General features: G+C 39.2%; 1 protein-coding gene across 3 annotated transcripts in view; it reads right to left on the bottom strand.

Moving 5' to 3' along the window:
• The window catches only part of FAM110B (family with sequence similarity 110 member B), a 111,397-nt gene that overhangs the window by 60,158 nt on the left and 24,228 nt on the right, over window positions 1-27,011 (bottom strand). Inside the window, exon 1 of one of the 3 annotated variants that reach the window (XM_061343050.1) lies at window positions 20,084-20,212. The exons of 1 other annotated variant lie outside the window; for it this stretch is intronic. The gene's annotated coding sequence lies outside the window, so the exon portion shown is untranslated. Of the gene's footprint in view, window positions 1-20,083; window positions 20,213-27,011 lie in introns of those variants that run through there. One more of the 3 variants, XM_061343052.1, reaches the window with a different exon arrangement.

The following is a 27,011-nucleotide window of genomic DNA, read 5'->3' as shown; positions in this document are numbered from 1 at the left end:
ATTTTTGCCATTATGCAAAACAACTGAACTCATTCGGAAAATACCTAACGTGAGCAAATACTCCTTACAAATATGGGGAACTAACTTAAGGCTTACAGGCATCTTATAAATATGTAAGTCCACAAAACTAAGGAATGTTATGATCTAAGAAACCACTGTGTTTTTGAAACATGCTGAGAACTTCAACAATATCAAGTAAATAATCATGAAAAAGATACAGGCACCTTTAGTTTAGTCTTTGTGGACAGTGTATTTCAATTAATCTTCACTCTGTTTAGCACAAATAGGAAAACAATCTTCCCAAGTTTCCTGTTCCCAAATGGTTCACCTAAGCTCTACCCTGACCAAAAGGTTTACAAACGTCAGTGACAAGATGGAAGTACATAGCCTGCTTCTCCAAAGTGGCAGTGCCAGCTGTCTCTTGTGAGATACATTTTTCACCATCACCATTGCCAAAATATCATAAGGCTACACTATTACACATATACATACTTTACAATAAGTTTTTAAGATGTTCCATTAAGATATGCATAAAACGCATCCATAAACACTACACTTACAAGACCCCAAAACCCCTACATGCCCACGCCAGCATTTTCCCTAATTCTGCAGGGAATCAGTATCAGGCACAGCCCAAGTGCATGACATTAAAGGTTGTTTATAAACATTTTTAACTATCATACTTCCTTCAGTACAAAAACCTATATGCTACTACATAAAATGTTCCTAATGGAACAAGACTTCAATGTGGTAACAGTGCAAGACCGTATTTATTAACAATATGTAAATAGCTGTGTCACAGCTTTCTTAATCTGCCAGTGAAAATTGCTCATAAAGAGTTGCTCTGTGCTAGAAGCAGATTTCATTTCTGTACAAAAATATTCTAAAAGCAATATATGGCTAGAAATAAAAATGAAATGCAGGAATAGTGACATTTTTCTCCTTGATTCAACATTCAGTCAACATTAAGTTTTGGGTTGCAATAAATGAAGGAGGTTGTTTTATTAAGTCTTCCTTTTCAGATTACATCATCTAAGGAGCTCATCAATTTTTATAAACTGTGCTTCTTTAAAATACTGTAGAATATTCCAAGTTTCTCAGTAGCACTGCTTGAAGTCAGAAAACTATATTGAAGAATAAAGGCAGACAGGCCAGTAGCTTAAAGAGTTAAAGAGACATGAAGAAGAGGTGAGCCAATTATTTGATGATCAGATCCACAGTGATTTTTTGAACAACATTTTCCCAAAGGTAGCAACAGGGGAAGACAACCAACAGTCTTTACTCTAGTCCTCTGATCCAGCTATTGGGAATGCTCATGTTTGTTAAGCAAAGGAAAAGACACACACAAAATAATGAAAACCAAAGAAACTTAAATTATTCTAATCCACATTCACAGACCACCATAGCAACTATGACAAGTAACAAAATGACCAAGAATCCTTAAACAGGAATTAAACAGGCTTCAGCTGCCATGGAACGCTCGGTTTTGGCTGCCTCCCATGCAAGCTGCTAAGCCTATGCATCCCCCATCTCAGCCTAGCAGCTCCCCAAACCCTCACTGCTCCCTCCTGCCTCCAACCCACAGAGCTGCTGCCTCCGAAGACATTTAAAGCCCATGTCCCCAACATGGGCTGCCATAGCAGCATGCTCTCAACATACCACTGCAGCAGGGTTCCAGGAGTTGCTTCCTTTTTTAAAACATCATGATGGCAGCTGTACTTGGGGGGACACACTGACAACTCCAAAATTGAATTTCAAGAGACACCTACTTGCCTCTGCAACATAATCAACACTCACTAAACCTCTGTCTCAATTTTTAGTCACTTAACCATCGTAATGATGTGCTGGGCAAGGAAGGTGTGGGGAACAGCACTGTAAGTGTGACGTATGGAGCCAGGGGTGGTTCGTGAGGGTCCACATTTGGCAAAAGCAGGTAGCTAAAGCTCCAACTGAGACTAATACAGGGCTCCATAAGCCTGTCACACCATCCGTGGTGACCGCACATGAGTGCCTGGACCATGCACTGGACGTGTGACAGGATACAGCCATGTACAGGCATGCCAGCAACAGAGGTTTCATGAGGACACAGTCACAAAAGACTGAAGTCCCAGCAAGGTGGCACAGGTTTCATGAGGACACAGTCACAAGAGACTCCAGCAGGGCTCTGCTGGAAGTGAACGAATTGTGAAAGGTACATGAGTTAGCCAATATTCGTCAGACTTTTCATCGAAAGCAAAAGCCTGTCCCTGGCAAAAGTTATCTGCCTGTGCTAAGCTTCCAGTTCCTGTTTCTCCGTATGGAAACAGAAGGTCTCTACAGTGTTTTTAGAAATTAAAAGCAAGTCAGGTTTTCTCTAGCCCCGTTCCTTGACAGAACAGTTTTGATCAAAATTCTCCAAAACCATATGGCCTGAGGCAGATGCCCATCACAGAGGGAAGGGGAAAGGAAAGCCTCTGGGGGTATGCAGAATTCATCATATGACACTGGAACCAGCATCTTACAGTGAAAACTGCCCAGCTAGCACATTAATAAATTTTACACTTCATTTTGGCCTGTCTAAGTGAATTAACAGATGACTATTTTGGGAATAAATAACTTTTTACTATGTTATGATCACCTCCATAAGTACTTATCCATCCAATGACTTCAATGCAAAACTATTTAAAATGAAAAATGTCTGATGTGTCTTAAAACTAAACAGGTTTCACTCTGGATACAACTTAGCCTTTGACTTAAAAATATACCCAATATTGCTTGGAATCTGCTACCACAAGTTAATTAGATTTTGCAAAGTATAGTAAACATATGTGATGAAAATGAGTTGAGCAAAAAAGCTGGTGAATCAACATGATGCATTTCTAACAGCAATAGTATGTATATTTCTAAGTTGTAGTCTTGAGAGGTTGAACCGAACCAACTACTCTAATGAGTATTTTACTTGGTTTGATGCATTCATTAGACTTTGAGAATTAAGCTAAACCATTTCATGGTTATGTACACATAACAAAAACATCATCTTCAGATTTTCATATGGCACTTTCTACATTTACACAGAATAAAAAATGAGGGGATTATTTTATCTTTCACAAATTTCCCCCATTGTAATTTTCCTTCCCAAAGACATTTTTCAATGTTAAAGCCAGAGATGCTCTGCAGGACAGCCCTATGATTGATTCCTACAGAGTGTTTTTTACAGCATTCACATTCACTTTTTTCTCGGAATCATAAAAACCAAAATAATCTCCTCACACCCACATTCCAAAGGATATTATCACCCATCACATCCACAGCCCTACATGTTGACAGTATCTTCACTCAAGACCTAACTGACTGAAATGAAGACACCAGTACATCACTGCCACCTCAGACAACAAGGAGAGGATCAATTAAGAAGCGATTTGTGTTTCATTCTACCACTGGTGGATGCAGTAAAGAAGTATCTGAAGTGAAGCCTGCAGGAGGCAGGAGGTTTACTACACTGAGCATTTGCACTTTGGCTACACAAACAGATGTGGGAGAACAGTTGGTATCCTTAAGAATGTAAAAATCCCAAACTCAAATTGTAGTAATTTAGAAGTCATTTTAAACGCTTCACATCGCCCTGAAACAAGTCTCCCATCACATACCACTCCAACACAACTCCATCCCAATGCTGACCTTTCATTTCCCCTCAAGTTCCTTCCATTCTGCCTTCAGTGCAATGTTTCCTTCCACCTCTGTACCATATGTCAGCAATCACCTCAAACTATACAAATATCCATTGTGCCTTCTTGACTTTCCACCATAGGTATTTTTCCCTCCACTACCCTTCCTCAAAGTTAGAAGTGAAGAATCAGTATGAACTGTCCATTCCAGAAGGCAACGGCCCTGTCAACACAACTGAGGCCTTAGCAACACCTCTTAGCGAGAAACGTGTGCCTCCTAGCCACCACTTCCATGATCTCTGGCTGACCAGCTAGGTGTCCATGAAGTTGGTGAACCACAGAAAGGCACCACACTGATTATCTGTAACACTGTAAGCACAAGAAATAGCCTTAAATAGCACATCCAGGCCATGAACCCCATGTAGTGCATGCTAGACTCATACAAAGTCAATGATCATGAACCTAACGAGCCAAAGATTGTAAAATATATTGTAGAAAACATAATCTCTGTTTCTGAAGAGCCAAGACAGAGACATTAGCAGCCCCTAACAAGCAGATTTAAGAGAGAAATAAAAGAAAAAACCAAACTAATACATGACTGATGTAAGATGCTGAAGTCCTAAAACAAGGTACGCAAAAGTCAACTGCTCACAAGGACGTGGGAGGTTAAAACTACATTGGAACAAGAGAGAAAACTGCTTCTTCATATGTGGAGATACATTTTTTGTACTTGATGTGGTGGAAAATAGGGATTCTGAGAGCATAACCTGAGCCAGGAAGCTGATAGACATGTATGGATTTTCCTCAGTGGAAGAGCATAAAAAAAAAGTTTGCAATATGGTAAGTATACTTCCAGTACCTGCGCATTATTAATCTTCACCACCACTACTGCCACTTCCTTCTCTATTTAATACCATTTTCAGTATGACCAACTTACTGCAACAGGTGATGCTATTTGGTGTCTACAGGCAATCTAACTGACATGCCTATAGATGGGCCCAGGAAAAATGTAAATGCAAGTCTTCCATCTGAGGACAGGTGTCATTTTTAAAAAATGCTATTCTGAAAAGAATGCAAAAGTTGAAGGATAAAGTGCAGCATTCCTCCCTTTGAAGGAAAACCACCAGACTTGCTAACTTCTGTAATTAAGAATGTTATTTCCAATTCTGAGTAGAAAGTGCAGCTCCGAGGCTTTCTTTGATCTTGTATGATGACAATGAAGACCCATCAAGCTCTCTAGAGTCCACTGGTTTTTTACTCTTCAAAGACTGTTTTCTGCTCTCTTAAATCTTGAGGTGTTTATGTTGAGCTGCAAGATGCAACTAGAAAGAAAGTCAGGATGCAACTGTTGGAACATGAAGTGGTTCTTAGCAGATGCTAATGCGTACAGGCGCTTGCTCAAAACCCACCCTGCTGCCAGCCAGCTCACTGCAAGCTCAGAGGCTGCAAGCCTTTGAGACTTCAAGTCTCCAGTCCACACCCATAATTCAGAGTTTCAGAGAAACTCTCAGATCTTACTACTTTACACAGGAGTCGGGGATATTCAGCACAATGAATCCCACAAGAAAACTAGCTTTGAATGCAATGGCTTTGGTTACCATTTCAAATTTGAAGTTTGAAGACAGCCTACTAAACTTCACGACCTTTAAGGCAAATGTAAAATAAATTCAGATTTTAATCTCAGAAAGATTGTTAATTTAATGACTAGAAATTGCGTCCATATAAAAACAGCAACTGTGACTTGCCATACCAGACCCCAGTCTCACGGTCCTCTTACAAGAAACCAGAAGCATTTTGCTGGCACAGTGAAAAGCCTCTCCAGGAAGAGAGCCTTAATTATTAAATAGAGCCAGCCAAAAGTGCTTTTATGAGAGAGTCTTCAGGACTCTCATTCCACATAATGTTCCTGAAGAAAAGCATACTTGCACCTCAGGCAGCTTGCAGACCTGGCAGTAACTTTGTGGGGCTGATATGATCCCAGACCCTTCTTCCAGAATGGCTTGTGGCTTTTATCCAATCCTCTAATGCAAAATAAGCACACAAGTCACATAACTCGAGATATGAAAAATTAGTATAAATGGGTACAGGCAAGTGCCCACCCCTCAAGCCTAGAGACTCTCTCCCCTTGTTTTCATCCCTTTTCTGACCATTTGAGCAGACATTCCCCTCCCTGCATAGACCTCCAACTAGGGTGAGGGCAAGAGTGATCTTACCAAAACTGGCATGGGAGCTAGAGAGTGCTCTGAAGATGGGAAACATGCACCAGAGGAACTCAGACACATCCCAGGGACAAATTACTTACTGGTCTGCCTTCTCAAACTTTTCTTGCAGGCATTTTCTTCACCTTCATTTCCTAGACCTGGGGCCAAAAAAATGTTACCCATTTTCTCCGTAGAACATGTCTGCATGGCATAGTAGCCTCACACAAGTAACTACTTGTAACACTACTGCTGTTAATAACCAGAATTTCTTCATGTGCCCATCCTCATGAAGTGCTGACCCTTCAGGAGACCAATCCCAAATCAGGCAGAACCTTTTATCCCTTTGTCCTAGCTGCAAATCCTGTGTACTTCTAGAACAGACTAACGGTTATAGGTCTGAACTTAAGTCTTCACTACGGACTCAAATACATTCTGTGAGCACATACATGCAGCCCCATCTTTTCTAATACCTTTGTACCCTGTGAAGGACAGAGCTTTTTTGAGATCTTTGGTTTTCCACTGCATTAAGAAGGTGATATCACAGTGGTGAGTCTTAAAGTCTCAAACATGTCAGAGGTGGAATGGGAAATCAGTAACCCCATAACATCATAACCTTATATCAAACAATAATCCTTTTTTGTCCCTATAGAAATTAGGTACAAATACGTGAAAATAACATCAAAAGGTGAATACTCAAAATTAAGTGAAGTCAGAACTGGAGCTTTCATTCTGTCTCAGATACGTGTCTCCTGCATGCCCTACAATAATGTAGTCTTCAGCAATTTGAACGAGAAACTCTCCCCCTATTCCCCAAACTTCTGCCTTAACCAGGATCTAAAAAAGCTGCTGTGCCAAAGCTAATCAGTCAATAAAACAGACACTGATATTTTCAAAGCAAATTCCAGCAGTCTGTAGGCAAAACATAAGCAGCATAACCACAGTAAAAGGGCTGCCACAGAAGGAAAACATGAAGGAGTTTCAAAGTTGCCTAAGTGTTTAACACTGACTTCACTGTATATTTTAAAATAGAAACCACATAACTATGAAAAACTTTGCATAACTTAAAGCCGTCATAATTTCTACACTCTGTTGGACTGCAACCACCAGCAATCCACCATATCCCAAAAACTAGCATAAATATTCATATTTGGAAGGACTGAGGGCAAGCAATGTAAATAACCCTGCACACAGCACTGACTTTTCACAGTGATCAATTCAGCACACATGCTACAGTGAGTGCATGGATAACCTGCAAAAACTGTTTCTCTCACCTCAAGTGTTCAAGCTACTCTGAGTACTTACAACTGCTCCATTCATATAATTCTGTATCTGTTTCGTTAAAAACAAACTGAAATAACTTTGAAATTCTGATGTAAAGAATAATTTAGAAGTCTTATTTTCTCTTTGGGTACTTGGAATATAATCATTTAATGCTAAACTAATACACTACATCAAGAAACAGCAACTTCTACTATTGTTTTGAATCTCATCAATAAAATTAGACCAAAAAACCATCTTCCAGTAGTCACAAAATTTTTGAGGTCTCTGTATACATATTTTTTTAAACTCCCAAAACTAGTGAAAGAAGGGACTGGCATAAAACTAGAGATGCCTTAAAGCCTTCCCAATGACATATATATTTCATGTCTCTTAACCTATGATATCCCTCCAGCTTTCCTGCAGCTGAAGTATGAGTTAACATTTGGCATAACTTACAGGCAACTTCATCCAGCAAATAAAAATACAAGAGGTAAAAGTAGGAAGGCAAACTAATCGGGGATATATGAGATGGTCTGGAGATTAACAAAAAAAATAAAGCCTAAAATCTGTAGAAGCTGCTTGTGGTGAGAGATGCATGCCTGCACTTGAGAAGCTCACTGTCTGAAAAAGACCACAATGAACAAAAAAAAAACAAATGAGAAAAGGTACAAGAAAACATATACCTAAAAGGTACTGATATGCAAAGAACTCCACAAAACAAAGGATGCCTTCCAGCTGGCAGTACATCTTTGCTCACCTCATCAGCTTTCGAAGTCTGCTAGAAGAGATCTACAAAACTTGGAAGTAAAGAAAAAAAACCTGTCATTGCTGTATATATTATTTGCACCCCACTGTTACAAATCTTAGAGGAACTTACCTGAAACTACTTTACAAACAAAATCACCCAGGCAAGATCTTTCCCAGCAGCAACACAAGTTGCAGTTCACAGTTGCCAACTGTATTTCTTGCAGCATGGGTATCACTTCTTTTACAGATAGATATACTTAATTTACATAGTCTTCAAGGCAGCCAGATGGAAAACAGTATTGATTTCTTATCTGACCCCCTGCAATTTAGCACTCTGATCAAGTGAGCTAAAAAGGCAGACACCCCTACCAGTGGTTAAATACTGCAGTCTGCAGCACACAGCATTTTGTCAGTGGAGGAGGAAAGCAGATAAGTCTGGGGTCATGTCCTGGCAAAGATAAACCACCAAAATGAAAGCTTCACTGGATGAGGTTGCTATCGAGGACAGCCCCACCAGGGCAGACCCCATAGCAAGTAGCAGAAAGAAGATGCCTCTTCTTAAAAATAGTATCTCCAACTGAAAAGTGAAGCCTGCTGGCAGGTAGGGTTAAATATTTTGTGTTTGAATGTACTGTGAAAGAAGGTAGAAGCCTTATCCTTCATATGCCCTGACCATCAGAAGAGTCAGCCTGTGAAGAGCCTGCAGAGGTTGTACTTGTGAGAACACTTGGGAACATTTCCCACATTGTTTTTGGGTTTTCTTTTTCTAAACATTAATGAAACACTGTAGCTTACAACTAAGAAAACACAGAAACAAAGATAACAAGATAGAACAAAGCTAAATATAGGTATAGTTACCTGATGCTTCAGATAACTAGTGAGTCATTTGAGCACCAGAATAAAAGCAGTCAAACATTAAAGGCTGCTGGTGCACGATCTATAAGAGTGGAAGACTACATTACATGCATATCCAGGCTACATCTCACAGATTCTTTTCTTCCTCCTCCTCCCTAAGATTACCTTTATTTTATATGACAAGATTAATCCATTTTGTTCTTTATACAGAGTTCTTTAACACAAGGAGGACTATTAACTTGAAGAGACTCAAAATACTAAGCTAACAAGACATGAAGTTATCATCACTCAGGACTCTACATAATAAACACCTTCCTCTCCTTCTCTTAACATGGAAATTTAAAACATTGACTATGACTACAATAGGTGAGTGCAGCAACTTGACATAATCATAAGCAAACGTTCAAGAAAATGTGATCTAATACTTGTAATTTAAAATTATCTTGCAATCTGACTTACAAAAAGAAAACAAAGATATTCAGGTGAGTCAACATTTTCATTACAGGCTGCCTATCACTGAAAGCTCAACTGCATGAGCATTGCAGAAGAACATGTTCTTGTAGAAATCACTATCAAGATGTAACTCGAAACAATCACAAAGTAAATGGGGTCTATGTAAGTTTATTCATTTCTTCAAACCTGTTCTTATTAGAACACAGAAAACAGATGACAAATAGAAAGCTCTACAGAAAACAAAACCCTACTGGAATAACCCACAGGTAACAGAAAACTTCATTTAGAATTGATGCAAACATACCAAGTTTGGATAGCAGAATGACTGCATTTTAATGCCAAGCAGTTCTGGATAGAGATAACTTAAAACACAGTGAAATAGATGAGTTTATGTATCTTAGTAGTGCTTTGCTTAAGTAGTCCACCACTGAGCACTCCTGATCAAATACTGGTCATGTAAGACATGAGAAAATACTCTGAAAGTTTAAAGCACCTAAGTTAATATAAATTACAAACTGTGGCTGCAACAGGCAGCAATGAAAGAAACAAAGTACATACTTTTTTTTTTTTAAACAATATTAAACAGATCTATGCATAAACATGTCTTTCTGGAAAATACCTTACAGATCAGAAAACTATTTAGAAGATATTGGCGCATACAAATCAGGGAAGACTGATTTAGGTTCCAGATTGTGCATTTATCTAGCGTGTTTATACTTATTAAGTCTATTAAGAACCCTATTATTAAGAAGCTTGTTAACTGTTTGTGGTAACAAGCTCTTCTCATGCCATGGTGCCATAGTAGGAGGACTCGGGGCCAATGGTGAAAAGATAAAATCAGCCATGAAGGAGTTCACTGGAAAATTATTTTCTGTCCTTTGTACTCCTCAGACTTCAATAAATCAGTGTAGTACTAGTTCCTTGGGAAAAATTAAATAGGGATTCTTTTCATTCAACTCACACTCTAAAAGACAGGCCTGAGTTGAAACATTTAATTTTACGCTATAGCAGGTAAGTCTGGATCAACTAGCATGATAACCATCACAACACTACCCACCCTTATGGAAGTATAAGAACTACCTTGAAAAGCTACATTTAGTGGAATGGTGCAAGTTCTGGCAAGCGGGGAGATGGCCCCAGAAGTCCACTTAAGGCTCAACACATTGTATGCGAAAAAGAGAGCTCCTTTGCTTCACCAAGTGCAGAAAAACACACAGCCTCGACCTTCCAAACAGCTCAATATGTTACTACTCATCACCACTAAGCAAGTGTGCTGGTTTTAGCTGGTGTAATTTTCTTCAGTAGCTAGGATGGGGCTATATTTTGGATTTGTGCTGAAAACAGTGTTGATAACAGAAGGATGCTTTAGTTTCTGCTGAGCAGTGCTTACAGAGTCAAGGCCTTTTCTGCTCCTCACCCCATGCCAACAGCGAGTAGGCTGGGACTGCACAAGGAATTTTGAGGGGACACTGCCAAGACATCTGACCCCAACTGACCAGAAAGATATTCCATACCATATGGCATCATAATCAGCATGTAAAGCTAGGGGGAGGAAAAGAAAGGGAGGAGTGCATTCACAGTGATGGCATTCGTCTTCCCAAGTAACCATCACATGTGGTAAAGCCCTGCTTTCCTAGAGATGGCTGAACACCTGCCGACCCATGGGAAGGGGTGAATGAATTCCTTGCTTTGCTTAGCTTGTATACACTGCTTTTGCTTTACCTGTTTAACTGTCTTTATCTCAAATAAAGAGTTTTCTCACTTTTGCTCTTCTGATTCTCTTCCCCCATCCAACTTAGGGGGCAGTGAGCAACTAGCTGTGTGGGGCTTAGTTGGCCAGCTGGGGTTAAACCACAACACCAGGGTTAAGTGAAAACTCCACAGTAGGCAGTTACTGCTCATGATTAGCAGTCAATTGATTAATGTGACCTACTGGCTGCATTTTGTACACCGTCTCAAGGCCCTTATGCAACTGTACCTGGTAGATGCTACCAGAGCGTTATTCTACCTGATGCCTTTTTTTTTTTTTTTTAACCATTTGGACAGGGCCCCCAAAAAAATTAAACAAAAATCAGAATCACCACAGGAGCTAAATTCTTTTACAATAGAGAGAAGATTCAATATGATCAGAACAGGGAAAATTATCTATGTTCTGTATTACATGTTTTTGGAATATTCTACTTCATAAATATAAGTTCCTCTTAGTTTTGAAGACTTTACAAAGTCCAGGATTTGGTTGCTTTGGGTTTTATGACTCTTACAGAGAGAAGTAGTAAAATCACATACCTAGTATTTTAACAGTGTATTTCTAGTGATTAATGTAGCTGAAAAATTCGTCATCTCTGAAAATGTATCCATTAAAGAGACATCAGGAACACCTAGTTCGTTTAATTCTCAGGGGATGGGGGTAGAAGGTCTGTGCATCTAGGAGAATAAACTTTACAATTATCACAGCTAAAGGAAACGTTTTCAAAAGAACAAACTTGCAACTCATCCTGGGTCATTTCTGCGTATCAACACTGACTAACAGCTGAGACCTTATCAAACTGTTGGTTGTCCTGGGTTTTTAAGAGTTTATTAAAAAAAAAAAGAAAAATTCAGGAGAAAAAGTAAAGGAAATCCACATACCTCTGCCCCTTAGGTCATCTCCTCTAGCGAAACTGACTGCAGGAATTCAGGTCAGCACAAGACCATGGAAAAAGCTACCAAACTTGTTGCTGGCTTCCACCAGCAAGTGCCCAGAGCCACCTGGGACAGGTCCAGACAGGGACCACAAGGGTCACAACAGCAGTACTTCACTGAACACTGTGTATTCCAGTGTGAATGCAGCTCTCTTTTTCAGCTGGCAGCCACCATCAGATCATGACTCTGACCCCTGGAAACTCTCATGTGCTCAAAGATTTCTCCTTCCCATCACTATTTTCTTCACCTTAGTTTGGGGGGGGGGAGACCCGTCAGCTTTTTCTTCTCAATGAATGCTCACTTCCTTCCTTCTACTAGGTCAGAACTCCAACATTACATAATAGAAAAGGCAAAGACCATGAGGTAAAGACCACAAGTTGATCCCCCTAGCAGTTCGGAGCACCTTAGGGTTTCAAGGCCACATACAACGCAGGCAAAACAGTTCTGGAAGAGACAGTTTATTTCTTTTTCTGTGAGAAAAAAGAAACGTTGAACTGATGTTTATAAAAGCTTATGTAAACTGAATAGATGGGCAGAGTTCCCTGGGTATGACTTCAGATACAGATACAGTTCACCAACATGGCCAAGCCTGAAATCCTCCAAGAAATGTAAAATGAGATGACACCAAACAAAAAGGAAGGAGATCACCCTAGCAATGAAAAAAAAGATATATTTTATAAAATCTTGCCCCTCCTCTCTTGCAACTTTTCCATTCCTTCACATGCTGGCCCAACCATTGCAACAGAGGGCTGCCAATTTTGGCTCACTCGTTATCTGTCAGAAGTGCCCTGTTGGAGACTCACTACTTTTCTCACAAACCCTCCAGAGACCTATATCCCTCTTCTTTTCTGCAAGGCTAACCATACTGCAGAAAGCCTCATCTCCCTGACTTGCTCATGCTGTTCAACCCTTGTCCTCCTTCTCTCTAATTTTGCCTCTGTACTAGTGCATCTGCAAGCTTGTACCTTTCAGAAGTGCACACTCTGTGAAAACCATGTTGTCAAGAGAAGGCAGTTTATCCACCAACATTCCTCCTTTGAAGGAGCAGGGACACAACTGTTCAAAATGCATACTGGAGTAAACAATCCTTCATTTTGAGGAACAAACAGATGAACAACTACAGCTCACAGAAAATAGACATCAAGCCTATCACACGTAGCATGATGCAGCACGCACTACCGATGGCATAAGCAGTAAGAGGACTGTGCACCAATGAATCTATGAATCCGTATTCTTTTGCATAGAAGCACAGTCATATTTTTATATATTATGTAGCAGAGCTTCAGCACAGTGTAAGAAAAGTTGGTGCCAGTAGAGGGAGGCAGTTGCCCTCCAGGACATTCATCTTCACATTCCCGATGCACAGTAGGAAGCCGAAGAGTTTGTTTTTGTGGAAGTGAACTCACCCCTTAGCCATTGTGTAAATGTGGCTTTAAATCAAGCTGTAATTAGATTTCGCCGTATTTAACAAAATGCCTCTTGTTGCTCCTCTCTTCCAGCTCTAGACAGGAAATAAATGTATTCATGAAAGAAAAAAAGGAAAGAAGTTTATGCCTCTTCCCAGCGCATGTCCTGGCACGCATGCAAAAGTAACTACAAAACACAAAACAATACACTTACAAGACACTCAATATTCACATTACATCGGAACACAAAGATCTTTCAGCAGGTCCAGTGTTAAACATCAGCTCACTGTTACCAGTAACCGATGCATTAACCTTGTTAAAAGATACTAACAGTCCCAATACTTGGTGTCTTTCTTCGTGAGTTTAATTTACTTGGCAAAATACACAAGTGGAAATCTTGTGCTAAGGACTGAAGAAAATTAATGCTTCCATGTATTTGTTTTAGGACAGATCTTTTCCTCTTATTTTAACTATTTTGGTCACAGCATTCCTATTTTTAACCAGCTTTATCCCCCCTTCACAGTCTTTGTACAAATATGTACCCCTAAAATAAAACTGTGTCTGTTTTCTTCAAATCCACTTTACTGCAATATATATACACCCACATGCAGGATGCTTCAATTCTGCTGAAGTTCTTCATGGACTAAACTGCGTATTTCCACTACACTTTACATTGCCACCTGAGAAACCGCATAGCGAATGAAGTTGAGTCCACTAAGAACAATGAACAGTTTTGATTGTATTTTGACACCAAAGCTTATAAAAACTTTACTGGTGGTGACAGCAGTGGATACAATGGCCAACTGGTGCTAGGAAGTCAAAGAGGACATGCTCAAGACCACACCACAAGTTAGCTGCTGACCTAAGAACAAAAAGTTTCTGCTCTTAATCTAGACTTTCTTCCCAGTGAGTCACAACCTACTGATAACTACCTGGTCTTCTAAAAGTTTCGGATTCTTTAGAAGAAAGGAAGAGACCAACTGGTAAGTAATTACTTAAATCCTAAGCAAAGGTTGAATGCATTAAGTTACTTACAGAAGTTACTGATTTTTAAGAGTCTGAAAAGAGTTCCTTCTGAAAGCTAACCTATTTTGAGAACATTCTCTAGTATCCTGATTCCCTACATCCTGATCTTCTACCATGCTGCAAGTTTTAAGAAACCTAAGGCTGGTTTAGACAACTCAAAAGATAACTTTCCCCTGATGTCTGTTTGCAGTTCAGTCTCTAACTGGAAAAGATTAAAAAAAAAAATAATTGAAAGTACATTATCCTTCTACACCTGTAGGAGAATTCCTACATTGGTTTTCTTGACACAGCAATACTAGCGCTTCCTGAAGCTTGCTTCAGTATCAATCCAAAATGACCATTCAAAAATTCTTATGTGCAGTTTCTCTAAAACCATAGGTCACCTGAGCAAAAACTCACAAGCTTTGCTGCATCCTAAATAAAATAACGAAACATCCCACATAAAAGAAACCTCAAAGAGACTGCCAGGCACATTTATCTTTGCTTGCCTTCTTTGACCCATCAAAACCATGCGGCTTGTAGAGGGTTTTTTTTCCTGAAAGTCTGGAAATAATGGCACAGTATAGTCCCATGATCCACAACTGTGTGACACATTTTGAACGCTGTCTAACCTAGCCAAAAATTCGGGGGGGGGGGGGGAGAGAAATCCCACAAAGTATGTATACAATGGTATGGTGCCATAAAGCGGAAAGGGAAGTTTCTACACTAACTCCTGAAGTGGAAGCAATACAATAGGATTAGCCTTATCTTACTTAAGTTTCTTAACAGCAAGACTGCATCCTCCTGACAGCATTCTTTTTTCAGCAGGACTCAAAGTCCAAGTAAAAGTCATTCTTAAAATAAAGTAGCAATAGCTTTGTTTGGCAGAGCTGGAACCATGAGGACAACACAAACAGCCAAAACAGTTTATTCATGTTTCATTCAAGAGGAAAAACTAAATTTCAGGCTAGACAAAAATAAGACACAACATACTTGAAGAAACTTCCAGACTACCATTTTTAGATCATGCCCTGTACTTTTTCCTGCTTTCCAATTCATACTTAGGAAGGCGAGACCATAAAGTGGCTTCCATTGTGGCATTTCAAATCAGATTATTCTCTACATAATAATTAGTGCCTTTCTTCTCATCACTTACAGACTGTTTTACTAGTCTGAGAATATTATTTATGTTTATTTCTCAGAAGCTTTTTTTAATCCCTTCAAAGTATAAGCATCCTAAGCATAGCTATCTCATGCTCCATGAACTTCAGTGCAAACACCATAAGCATTTCTTTCCTTCTTAACAACTTCATTATAGTGTTTACACAGGAATACAGTACTACTACTGCAACCATGCAAAGCAAATATGCTGTAGTAAATGTAAGCTTTATTCAAAGTGTAGCTTTAAAAGTCTTTATGACATACTGCATCCTGGACTGCCAGTGCTAGTGTAGGGGAAAAAGGCAAAAGGAAAACTAAATGACAGAGCTTTCGTGCTATAAAGAATTCTGGAGAAGTCAAACTGAAAACCAATGGGCTAAACATACTGCCAAAATGTGTCAACCAGTTTACTGAAGTCAAACACTTTTCCATTCCACAGAGATGGTTTGAGTAGAAATGGCTGAGTAGTGGAAATGCCTCTTCTACGCATGTGTGTTGCTCCTTTTAACAACCTTCCTTTGAAAGCATACTGGGGGCAGTACCTGTGGTAATCTGATACTCTGCCACACAAGACAAAATTCACAAAATAACAGCCCAGAAGAAATTCATGACTGGGCAAAAGCTAAAGATCCAGATTTGTCACTGTGATTAAGGGTCAATTTAAGCTGTTCAAAATTTCTTGCCAGTATCTAATATCCCAAAATTTCTATCATATAGTCTAAGTTAGCTGCTAGTAGATAACAGCTGTCCTTATGTTTACAAGAAACATAATCACACTGTCACTGCATGCTCCCCCACACTATAATCAAAAAAATCTGTAGTAGAATATACATTCCATACAACTTAAAAATTCAGTATATATACTATGAATAAAACTACTCAGTAGTTTGAAAATTTACAAAATTAAAGTATGCTTGAAATTGTACTAAAATTCAGGCCCATAATTCTGACATTTTGACTGTTTTCCTCCAAATAAGCCAAACCATTAACATTTGTAATTTAGATTCATGCCCTTCTCTATTAAGTCTCACATGGCAGCCTTTGCAAAGAAAATAATTCAGCTATCAGCAACACTATTCTTCATCATATTGTATTATCTATCACCTTTTCCATCCTCTTAAGGGAAGAAGTAATTCAGAAAGTCTCTAATCCCAGACTCTCACACAATTCAAATCCCCTTCTTCCTCTTTGCTATGCCACTGCATTCCAAGCCACTCCTGCAAAAAAGACTTCAATTCTTCTACACCATCTTCTCGAACTATTTGTTTACTGAGAGATTGTTGACTATATGAGAGAGAAAAATGGTTAGATAATAAAGAAACCTGGATCAAAGCCGCTTGAGAACTGGAAGTAGAGAACTGGAAGTAGAAATTATCTTTAAAAAAAGAAATCAAATGTACTTCTGGCAAGCAAGCAAACAAGCATCAAATCACAATTTTCCTTCTGGTAGAAGTTAGCATGAACAGCACACAGACCACCAGCGAGAGACTTCCCAAGGAAATACAACACGTGGGGAGAAAAGCAGTGCAAGGAAAAGCCACCTCAAGAGGCATTTTAGAAAATAATTTCTGCCAGAAGTAAAGCACTTAAGCAAGAGAGAAATCCCATTAACAAAGAAAATAAGAAGAGGGAAACACCATCAGCCTCTTATAGTAGAGTTTAAATAAAGTCAAAGGTATTAGTGGGGGCACAGGGGAGTAGAAATGGAAAGAAAGGCATAAAAGCTGGTGTACTATGAAAATCTGCACTGTTGGTTTCAGTTCTTAAAAAAAACAACAACAACAAAAAAACCACAACACAAAACATACAACGTGGTTCTATTTCAAGAACGTTTTTAGATGGAGCCAAAATGCTGCTGCACTTTACCTCCTCTAGCAGGAGAAAAATCAAAAGAACGTTTAATGTTCAGAGCTTATTCTGTATGAAGTGGAAAGATTTTATGCTAGCCCTTAACACTCCAGTTGAACGAAGGCACGTTTTTTGGCTTTGCAATCATTGTATTTGTTTTTGGGGAAGAGGAAATCTCCACTGAAAGGCACACAAGGCACGGGCATAGAGCTGCTTTTGCTGATGTCACTACCACAGGGCAAAGTATTTTGACTCAGGAAATGCAGAAAATAACTGAATAATTGGAGAAAAAAAATATCAATCTTAAGCAGACTGAACTTGCTATTCCAAAATTCCAATCTAGTATTAATTGTAATAAAGAAGATCCATGAATAAAACCCAAAATAATAATGTCTCAGGGATACAGCAACGCCTGAATAAATCAAAATCATCAGTTTTGGTTTGTGGTACAGAAGTTTACATTTGAACACAGCTGGATCACAGTCAACTAGCCAGCTCCCACAGCAGCCCCTTTAAACTGTATTGATTTCTACGGAAGAAAAGGCACTGTAAATCTGTTTGAGCAGCATTGCGTCATTCTTTTGGTTGGCTTGAAAAAGTAAATTAAATGTTTTCCATTAGTATGGTAAAGAAGCTATGCAATTTTGTTTTTATTTCGAATGCAGTTTCAAGTTACAGAACACTTTAGCTAACTGTGGCAAGGACTACATGTTTCGTGTTTGTAAAGCCAGCAATTCATGCTTATGTGAAACCAGATGTGTATACTGCACAGTTCCCAGGGTTTTGGAGGTTTTCTAAATGTACTGCTGTCAATTAAAAAAGACCCTGCTTTTCAGTTAAATCATGAATACACTGAAGCAGAAACATGCTCTTGCAGGGAATGGGGAAGAAAGGGAGAGCAAAGGGGGAAGGAACAGAGTAAAACTTTAAGGGAATAAAAAACACAGAACAGAATATGAGCAATACTGTAGCAACAAAGAGCAGCACAGTTCTGAAGAAGCAATAACCATAACATTACCTGAGGTAACAAGAACTCCTTGATCAATTATTCATGTAATTTACAACAACAGTTACAGCTGCATCAATGAAAAAAAGAAAATCTAGGGCAAATATTAAATCTTCACAGCTATGAAGTGCCCTTGATTTTCACCAGAACATTTGGCTGTCTCATATCATGTGTTTCTGGTTAGCAACACACCCCTACAACAAAGGGAAACAAGAGACAGAAAGGCACAGTGCAAACTGCCTTGCTGGAAGTGACAGCATTCAAGGCTGCATTTCAATCCTGGACGCTGCATCCCCAAAACCTGCCAGTACCCTACACTGTTCTACCTGCATCCTAACCACCACCACCACCACCCCACTTCAATACATGCACGCATCCCGTGGGATTATGCAGATATCCTCTTTGAAGTCTTTATTCTCTCAATGCATAAAACTGCACTTTTTAAGTAATGTTCACAACAGATGCTCTAGGTATTTTTCTTTTTAGTGCCTGGTTATCTCAACTTGTATTGTTTCACGTACTCCTAAGGCAAATGTAACATAGGGAAACATTAAGAGAAGAAATATCTCTGGACTGTTTTTCCTCCTCCAGTTTGAAATTACTATATAATCACCATTTTTTCTACTCTGCCAAAGTTACAATACAGTATCTGTTGTTCAAGATGACCTTGCCAGTGGACTGGAGAAACACAGCTGAAACTGAATTCAAAGTGAGAGAGAAAGGGAATGGTGTAAGAAAGGAATGAGAGGGCCTAACCACACTTTGGTGGTCTTACTGCCAGGCACATAGAGCAGATCATTTACTAAGATTATGGGTCAAAATGCTGACTGTGCTAATGGGAAAACTTGCAGAGATTTTTATTTTACTCTACAGATGGTAGGACAATGAAATTTGGTCTAGTTCAGAGCTCTAATTCTAGTCTAAATTAAAAAGATCAATAAAGGATTAACAAGGAAAATCTGCAATTCTCAGATAAATCGAGGAATACTTATTTAAGGAACCTTCCAATAATGAAGTTAACACCCTAAAAAAAAAAATACAGAAGTTGGCAGACCTTTTTAAGAACCTACATTTAATCTTCAAGAAATCTGTAGAAAATATTTCCACAACTACTCACTTTTTTCAGCCAACTCTACATAAAGTTAGATTAATCTTGTCAGTATGAAGGAAAGATTCTGCATATACCATCACTCGTTCAAAATCCTGGCTATCTAACAAAACCACAGTGTAGCTGAATCTCCCCAAGTGCCTGGGTCAGAGGTACCGATAGGTTCACAGTTCTTGGGGTCATGTTTCCCTTTCGTCCATCAGTATTTGCCCTTTACAAGCCACTATGAGTTCTGGATGACCATACGAAGAAATAATTATAGTGCTGGTAAACAGAAATTCATCATATGCAAAACTCATTCTCCTCCCCTTGCTGAAGACATTCGAGAGCGTTTCCATATTTTTGCGGCCACTTGAAGAAAGCTCTGAATGTGGCAATTAAAGTGGAATATGATTCTAAAAACAGAGCATGCTGTAGAGCTCTGAAACAGCCTGTTCCCTTGTCAACAAAGAACTACGATATATCTTTCTACTAATATCATAAGGAATTACTTCTGGCTCTAACCTACAATGCACTATGTTGGTTTTTTATCCCCTCCCCCAGCATGTCTATGACAACATTTGTACCAGGTAGCAAGCAGCAATACACATAAAAGCAGAAGAAAGCTCAGAGATGCATTTGTGTGTTTATTTAGTAAGAAAAGAAATTATATTTTGAAAATTGTACCAGCCACTTGAATTCACTCTTAAAAAAATGAATCTCTTTACCTTGATATAAGACTTCTGAGCTCCTGCTAAGGCTGTCTGGCCTATTAGGAGGTCTTGACCTTTAGCAGAGGTCTCCAGACAGGTCTCTTCAAACAGAGGCTCCCAGAGGCTCCTGCAACAGTGCCTGGAGACACAGGAACAGGGAAAGCATTTAGCTTCATCATCAGCATGCATCAAAGCTGCAGTTTTAGGACAGGCAACAAGCGTCCTTTTAGGCTGAATCTTTCAGCTTAAGCAACATAAATTTCAGGGAACAGAAATGTACATCTTTTGGAGGCTGAAAGGCTGCAAAGAGGTGGTTAATGATACCAGCCGAACATTGAGTCAGCTGTACATTTCTCTAGCACTTGTATTATTAGTCCTAACAGCATAATCTCCAAGCTCAAAAATCCAACAGGCAACTACAAGCATCAGTTCTGGGTTACTCTCATGTCATTATTTTCCACATATCGAAACTGCTTAGAGACACACTTTGAGAATGCTTCATAGCAAAGAGCACTAGTGGCGAAACATCATCTCTCAGGAGTCAGAGTGTGCTATGCCACTGCAGGCAAGAAACCCAGCCTGCAAACCATCTCACCTCCCTGCAAATGACCTCCACTCAAGTGACAAAGAAACCCTTGTTAAATATGTGCACCAGAACATTTTGATTTACTCAGAAAAATTCTGTTCAAGCAATAAATTCAAGAAACCAGTTGTCTCATAGTTAACACACTGAACAGGCAGCAATATTTGCAATGTATCAGTTACCCTGGGCTTCCCCACTCCTAGTCTTTGGAGCGCCTGCCTGAGTTTGGGTCTTGACATGACTACACTTAAGAACTTAAGTTGAGAGCTCATTTATGTTGGGTGGGTGGATGGAGCTTCATCTTTGAGACCAGCTGCCTTTGAAACAGCAGTACAACAGAAACGAGCAATAATGGAGTGCTTTCGGAGACACTTGGGCGCCTTTACTTAAGCGCTTATAAATTAAAAAATTAACAAGAGGAAGATGAAGGCACAGACATTCAGAGTGACAGAACATTACAGCTACTCAGTTATGGGACTGCTGCGGTATCATTATTATGGTATTTGGTAGAAGAAGAAAGAAAAACACCCTAGCATTTCAAAACCACAGGAGGAAAAACCAGGTATGTTTAACAATCTTGCCTTGATTGGTACAACAAATCCCAACAATAGATGACCAACGAAAAACACGTTCTTGTATTATTACAAATTATTCTAATATTCCAAATCACTGTACTTTAAGCAGTAACTCTGAACTGACACCCACTTCAGTCTCAAAGCTAACACAATTTTGTGAACAAAATTATGGCAACAACCCATAGCTGAAGGTCCCTGTAAGTTCATATTGAACAACTCAGTGGGAAAAAAGGTAACATGGCCATTAATTACAGCTAGTAATGCCATGCTTCTTGGCCAGCAGCTTAAGCAAGTTCAAATATAAGCAGTTTTATCTCCAAGTTAGGTGATAATTTTTACAGCTGTCAACCGGTCAGACCGGAATACACCCCCAAAACCCCTATAAGGCTGCTGGATGTGCTGCTTGAAATGAAAAACTTGTGATACAATACTGCGGAGAAAAAAAATATTGGGTCTTTCTTTGCAGGCAAACATTCAGCTTCATGAATTCCTCCCTTTCTGCCTTGTTGAAATTGGAGTCCCTTGCTCTCCGCTTCTCCACCAAGTTGCTTGTTTAGTCTGCAAAGAATACAGGTTGTAGCTCCCAAATTTACATCTGGTGGTGGCAATGTTGCCAGTCTCCTATGGAAAACATGTAACACTAAGTTGAATATATTCATGTTTATAGCAGAAAGTATGGTATGAGTGTATGCGTGTGTATGCCTGTGCACTATATATATATGCAGACATATATTAAAGTAGCTGCACAATTATCAGTCAGCTTCTCTGAGGCACTCAGAACTGCGCTTTAAAAATATTTTTATGAAACTGTTTTGTATTTATAGACTACATCCTGACTTTCAGCCTTTATCCAACAAGCCAGCGCCTTTTATGACACTTTGTTTCCTGCTTCACTGTCCAGTATCAACAAGTCTTTGGGCTTTCTTTCTAAAAAGAGTTTTCATCCTCAGTTGCTATGTTCTTCCTCTCTTTCATTCTCTTGCTAAATATGAAATCAAAGTTTTAGTACTTACAAAAATACGCACCTCAAGAGAGGCCTCACCTACACTGGAAGGATCTGTGAATGAATGAATGAATGAATGAATGAATGGGATTATTTTCCAACAATCCCAAAGGCACCTATCTAAACTATAAAACCTCACTTGAGCCTACCCTGAGGCTTCCATTATCCAAACTAAAGTCTTTAAAAATGCAGAATTTCTTGACAAAGAAATAAGCTGATATGGAAACTCAGCAGCAAATGATTAAGCATTTGATAGCCGATGCTTTGATAAGGCGTTACCTTCATCATTGTCACTGGGGAGAAACTGAAGTCAGGAAACTGAAACAATCTGGCTACTCAAATAAATAAGATATACTTTCTGTGCCAAAAGAGATATGAATGCTTTCTGAAGCCAAACGGACCACAGATCCCGAGAATAAAGTTATTTAACAAAGCAGAAGAGGTATAGGAGATCACAGCTGTACACATAACTAGAAACAAAGACATATTTACCAGTGGATATTGGCAGAGGGAGGGGTAGGAATTAGTCTCTTAATGCAGTCCCTGAATTTGCATAGGCAGAAGGTTCTGACTCGCTACTCTCGCATCTCTACCACTTTCAGGTAAAAAGCTCACATTCAACATAAATTAGAAGGTGTAATCAATTTACAGAACACAACTTTCGGAAAATTTAATTAGTGTAAGTATTAGGAAGAAGCCACATCCGCTAATTCCAACAGTTCCTACTCCTGTAGACAGACATGTTTTCTTTAAAAGCAACAATAAAACTAAGCTGTAATCTGCTCACTTACTCAGCATTAAAACGGGGAAAAAAAAAAATAGCAGAATCAAAATACAGAAAACCAGAAAAAAAAGAAGTCAGGCTTCCATGTGCATATTTCAGAGAGTGTTATGGTATGCACTGCTCTGTACTACCTTTGGTGGCATATAAATGCATAATTATCTTCAGTATTGGAGGTTACACTTCTGAGCTGGAAACCTTAGCTTTCACATTGACTGACTTCATACACAACTGTTAAAACACTTCACCCCAGCTCAGACCAAGAGTAATAAATTTCATTGCAAACCAAGACAACTATGAGAAACTAAGCAGAGCCTTATTAACCACAAAGTTTGAAGAAAATGCTGCTAATTTTCCCAACCAAGAGTTACATCAACTTGACAGCTGGAAGGCAGCAATGTCTTTAAAAGTTTCAGTTTCACGACCACTATTCTCGCAGCTGTAAGTATCCCACTAGAAGGCTCTGGATCAGCACAGCTATCCAGCCACTACATACTGCCAGGGAAAGTTACAACACATTTACATAAGAAGAGGAAGTTACATTCATCTCCTAAATGTTAATTATACTGACAGAAAGCTTCCACCAAAAGCAGATTACCAAACCCCGCACACTATTTTTTTTGTTTGCAGGTACATGCATAGGAACATTTGTAAAATGTAAGTAAGAGACAAAGAAAGCAGAGTTTTCATTTTACCCTCATTAGCTTTCTGCCCACATTCTCAGATGGTCTCTTTTCTAGTCTCCAAGACAGAGGATTTTATTTAAGGTTTGTATTAGTTATGGATTAACTACACCTATGGAAATACACACATCAAGGTACAGACAAGTTGTTGATTTACAATCCCCATGCACTGCTGTACCACTTACCGGGAAAACAAAACAGAGTCCTTAATGCAATCATATAATTACTTACAACATCAGAGCTTCTGTCCTTCCAGTGTTCCTCACTGGACTCCTCTTAAGTTTATAAAGGTAAACAATAAAATATGTATTTATTCTGGGAACGTTTTAATGGAAGTCTCACACTTTCCTGGAATAAATCAGTCATGAAAGTATAATAGAAAAAGAAAGGAAAAAAAGGAAAACAGAAAAATAGGTTTTCTGGCCAGCATACTACCTGGCTCTGCAGCATGGGTTTTCTTTTTCTAGATTTAAAAACAAGAAGGATGAAAGTAAGTATAGACATTATGATGGACATAATTAGGATTTTTAAGCATCAGTGGGGAGCTCAGTAAAACAGGGCTCCAAAGATGAGTAAAAAGAGATGGCATGTCTCTTGAGAAGAAATTGTCTTGGAGGGTAATGAAAGGCAGGGAAATTACAGTATTTGATGGATCTAATGTGTTTCCTTCCATTCTGCCACTCTCCTTGTGTACCTCAGGAACAACAGCTGGATGCCAAGCAAATGAATGACAACAAAAAAAAAAAAGCAGATTTAGGTCTGCTAAGACAAACAGCTAAGACAGGTAATTATCAAAGAGGATGGACACAACTGTGATGGAGAACCACTCCTTCAAGAAACTCCACTGAAAAGCAGCAGATGATTGAAAGTGCTTCCCAGTTTAAAGCACAAACACAGTTCAAGAGGTACTAACTAAAAACTGCAACAGCATTATCTATGAACTAATGTACAATCTCCTAATGTACAGCCTCTGCCCCTCTTGCAAAGGGACTCACAAGAAGAAAGCCTGTATACTTGTGAACGTTTCTAGGTTTGGTGACAATAGCAGAGCTCAGACTTGAAAGAAAAGCTGTGAAACAGTGAGAAAAATAAGGTATATGACAAAAAGCAAGTATAACGATTCAAGCATGGGGTGCTATAAGGAGCAGAAAAAGCCTTGACCCTGTGTAGGCACTGCTCAGCAATAAGGAAAACATCCCTGTATTATCAACACTATTTCCAGCACAAATCCAAAACATAACCCCATACCAGCTACTGTGAAGAAAATTAACCCTACCCCAGCCAAAATCTGCACAAAGTAATGAGAGAAGATAGGCTTAACAGGAAGCCTGGTAACATGATGAATTTTAAGTAAATACGACTAGGAAATTCAGTCAGAACAATCCAGTTTAAGTTTTCCCTGTGAAAGGAAACAGGAAAATACTACACTGCCTTATTAATACAGACATTACAAAGAACCATAAAATAGGGAACAGAAGTTGAAATTAAGGCAAAAGAAGAGACTCTTTGTAAGAATTTCTCCAGGAGTTAAAGTCAATTAAGGTCCTACAAAGGGCATCATTAAAGTAATTAACTCATTCAGGGATACCAATGAGATTCATGATTTGGGGGTCCCAAAAGTGAATTAAGGCTTGGACACAACCCTGGATATTTCCATTTATAAAAAATGCGTGCACTGAGTCTTTAGTGATGATCTAGAGAACATGTCAGTACACACAATTTTAAAGTTATGTATAGTACAGGGGTTTCTGAATGACAGCCTGGGTATAGCACCTGAAGTAAGCCAAATCCTAACTCCCCTGTTTTTGAGTTTGCAATTTAGCTTTATTCATTTTCCATAGTCCCTATGAAAGCATAACCACTTTGTAGTTCATGAGATGCAAGCAGAGTAATTGGTTTGACTTTAGGACAGACATTAGAAGAAACCATATGTTATCACCATCTTTGCCTGATATTTAGGAGAAATCTTAACACAAGATGTTCATGAAAATATACATGTGTGTAATTATATGCAGCTGTAGAAAGAATTACATACGTTACACTACCCTGTCTGCGTTCTCACAACAAACTTTCCAAAGATTTGCAGTACTTAATGGGTAGAGCTGGAATTCAACTAAGCATGAAAGAAAAGCATGGAACTAAAAGCATGAGCTATGCATGAGAGATTTTAAACCTCATAAGGGTGAAAGCTCTCTGGCTTTTAATAGTGACACCATTATGATTTTAGGAAAGATACTCTGGAACACATAGACCCTTTCAAAAGTCTTTGCAACATCAAAGTTACACAAATGTTATTTAATGCCTTCAACAGATTTGGACTCATGATTGTTTTTGCTTCAAATCCACCCACAGTTGGAGAAGTACAATTTTTACGCAAATTATGAAACAAATTTGTTGTGGCCTCTAATCTTCCCCTCATCTTGCCATATCCACGTAAGACAAGCTGTGCAAGAGACATGGGAGTCTTAAGCCTTCTATCCGGGTACTGAACCACCACATGAGATGTGTTAGTTCTCCCCGGGTACGAGCAAGGGACAATGACTCACATTCAAAACAATAAAAGTGATACGCAATCCCATCAAATGATCAGATCAAGACAGCTCTCAGGTTTTCAGGACACAAATGCTGAGGTAAAACCTGCCCAAGCAATTCTGCCAGGGAACGGTGCCAGGCAACTGCAAGAGTGGCTCTCCAAAGTACCTGAATGACTAGAGGCAGTAGGGGACTTTCATCAGATCTACGGAAGACAGAGAAGTATAAAAGTGCCAGATGGTTACTGAATACTGAGCCATACACACATTTTGGAGGAGTTTCAGGTCACCTTCGTTTGCTCACTAGCCAGCACAACAAGAATTTATAATATAAAGTTGAGAACTAGAATAAATACAAATTATTAATAATGAGACATCTGCAAACACACAAACCCCCCACACACACACACACACCCCCCGCCCCCCCCCCATTTGCACTTCAGAAGAAATAAGAAACGACTGGCAGGAGAAATAAACTGAGGAACACAATGCCCGATTTATCACTTTGTTAGGCATGACTGAAATACAGCTGGATGTTACAGCCTGTAAAGGCAAATTTTCCTCTGGCCTGAAATACTTTCCAGCGAACACTGGAAAAAAAGCCAGGTACAAGGGCAATATACAGTAGAACACAGGATATCAGTAATCCAACTTTAATGAGGCTGGAACAGGAGTCCTTGCATCATGCTCAGTGATTCGTGGGAACAAGACATCTTACCAAAGGCCTTCCTCCCTGGACGACAAGAAGTGAAACACACCCCTAGGCCATGTGCTCAGTGCTTAGAAC

Source organism: Neopsephotus bourkii, unplaced genomic scaffold (genome assembly GCF_033783945.1).
Source record: "Neopsephotus bourkii isolate Nb327-2 ecotype Australia unplaced genomic scaffold, CSIRO-AGI_Nbou_v1 NB_1820, whole genome shotgun sequence".
Lineage (NCBI taxonomy): Eukaryota > Metazoa > Chordata > Aves > Psittaciformes > Psittacidae > Neopsephotus > Neopsephotus bourkii.
The sequence above is the reverse complement of the archived record's forward strand: the minus strand, read 5'-3'. Positions and strand labels throughout refer to the sequence as shown.